Source organism: Azolla caroliniana, unplaced genomic scaffold, assembly GCF_043228905.1.
Source record: "Azolla caroliniana isolate FFs.n. ecotype wild unplaced genomic scaffold, voAzoCaro1.0.p SCAF_1, whole genome shotgun sequence".
NCBI lineage: Eukaryota > Viridiplantae > Streptophyta > Polypodiopsida > Salviniales > Salviniaceae > Azolla > Azolla caroliniana.
The window spans coordinates 1,286,174-1,288,888 of NW_028230436.1; positions in this window are offsets into that span (position 1 = coordinate 1,286,174).

A 2,715-nucleotide genomic window follows, 5' to 3' on the forward strand; every position below is an offset into this window, starting at 1 on the left:
AGTTCTTCGTGATTGTCGGAACGTGCAACACGTTGTCGTGAAGAATTTCGGCCAAAGGCGGAAACCGAGAAACATTGTGTACATCGGCGGGGTGCAGCGTGTGTACGCACCCATGTACAATTAGTGTGAATATCGAGGGCGCCTTTATGGCACCGAAGAGTAGTCAAGTCGGGGCAGACGATCCCATGTAAGTCGGGATTTGTCCCACATTGTAATCCATCCCTTTCCTTGTTCTATAAAAGGAAGGGAACGCCCTTTGTAAAAGGGTTGCCCATTTTGCATTAGAGGGTATACCGTTAGGTTTAGAGTTAGTTTCTTCTTCTTCTTCTCCTTTGTGTTCGCTTAGGGTTTGGTTCAGCTCATCTCCTGCGCAAGACCCCGCTCGGTGCGACGAGCCCGTGAGCTCCCCAACGATGATGGAGCGAATGGGCTTACGGAGGATTGGTCAAAGGTCGGAAGGGTGTGCCAACGGCTAGACAACGAGCGAGCCGAGAAGGCTGAGAGGAAGGTATGCGACGGCGTGCCATCACAACGAGAAGAGGCTGAACGGCAAAGAGAGTCGACAAGGGTCGGCGTTGGGGCCAGGATTGCGGAGGCGTACGCAGCTCTCGAGGCGATGCTCGAGGAAGAGGAAAGACGGGGGGCCACAAGCCGAGACTGAGAAGATGGACTTGCCCCACGCGACGGTGGAAGATCGGTACATCGGTACCACGGGAGAGGGTGCGGAACGAAACGCCCTCTCGACTTGCGGAGAAAGAACGGCCAAGGACGAGGCCGAGATACAGATTGCGGAACCGGATCGTTGGGACCAACGGTTTCGGGCGTGTCAGCCCGAGATCCCGGTCATTGGAGAAGCAAGCCCAGACAGGGCTTGCGCGATCGGTAAAAAGACGACCGCCGACCACAAAGAGTCAGTGGCTACGGACAAGGGCGTAAAACGGACGGCCGATTCTTTGTGTCTTCCCACACTTGCTCCCGGGACGATGGTACTCGGGCCCGAGTGCCCACGTGAGTCCCAAGCGGGGGAAGGCGGCGGCGATAGACCAAGAATCACATGCGAGACGATACGGGAAAGGAACGGATGAAAGCCCACGGACCCGATTCCGGAGAACTCGGCATCCGGGCCCGTATGCCCATGTAAGACTGAGGAGATGGATGACGGTACCGAGGAGTCCTGGCACGATGCCAGCGAAGATGGATGGGAAACGGCCTGTGAGGAGGCCGAGGACGGAAACAACACGGTGAGATCGGCATTCCGATACGGGTGGAGCGTAATCCGGTCGTGGATCATTCGATCGGGGCCGGATTCGGCATGAAAGTGCCGATATGGAAGGGGGTGCGGGACGAGCCCCCCTCTTTTACATGGGGAGAAAGACCGACTGAGCGAAGGTCGAGATTTGGAAGGGGAATGAAAGCCGGTCCTATGAGATTCCTTACATCGATCCGGCTGCAGGCCCGAGTGCCGGCGTGAGTCCGACAAGAGAGATCGGTGGCGACAAGAGAACGGGGCTCGGCAATCCGGAGAAAGACGAACAAACCCGAGCGAGAACCGGGCGGAGCGGACTCTCGGATGACCATTCCGGGAGGGAGGAAGAGAGCAGGCCTACGAAGAGGCCGAGGTCACGGTACGTCGGTACCACGGGAGAGGGTGCGGAGTAAACCGCCCTCTCGACATGCGGAAAGGGACGACCTGGGACAGGGTCAGGAAGACAAATCGGAGGCCTACGGAGGATCCTTCACACCGGTTCTAGAGACTTCGGCAGTCGGCAACGCGGTCGACGTAAGACCAAGATACTGACGGTGGCGGCGAGGTGACGAAGGCAAGGGCGGAACGGAGTCCGGTCCTACGGGATCCCCACACTTAACTAGAGACTCCGGCAGTTCGGCCAACGTGGCAACATGAGACCGAGAGAGAAGGTTAGTGGCGGCGGGAAACGGGACCTGACTACGCGGAAGACACGAGGAGAGTCCGGGAGGGACTCAAACAAAAGACACCCGAATTACGGCAGGCATAGAAACGGAGTCCGGTCCTATGGGACCCTCACACCAATCCGGAGACCTCGGCTGATTGGCCAACGCGGCGATGTAAGACCGATGGAGAAGGACGGTGGCGGCAGGGAACGGGACCCGACGACACGAGGTTTCGGAAGGAGCCAGTAGGGGCAAACACGGGGAGGTGTGTCAGGCTGGAAAGGCCCACCTGGGACAGAACAAGGGTCTCGCAAGTGGCCATCGCGGGCCGGATCGAAGTGTGACTATGGGACGGTGTTCGGCGCGGTGTTGTGAAGATTTTCGTCCACAGGTGGAAACCCGAGCAATGAGAGCCAAAGAGCGATGTGCAACGTTGCACACGTACATAATGTATTTGTAATAGTAATAAAGGTATAAAGGTGATGTGGTTGTACGCACATCCACGCGAGAGAGAGAGAGAGAGAGGTACTATGTGGTACATAGGTACCTAGTTGTTTGTGAGGACGTGGGAGTTAAGGGGCCATCAATCTCACCCTCCCCCAAATCAAGGCAAATATCCCCTTTGAATGAAAGGGGATATTTTAGTCTCACTTTTGTAATCGGTCTTCCCTCCTTGTGCTATAAAAGGAGAGAGAAAGCACCATTGTGGGGGTTGCCCATTTTGCATTAGAGGGTATACCGTTAGGTTTAGAGTTAGCTTCTTCTTCTCCTTCGTGTTCGCTTAGGGTTTGCTTCAGCTCATCT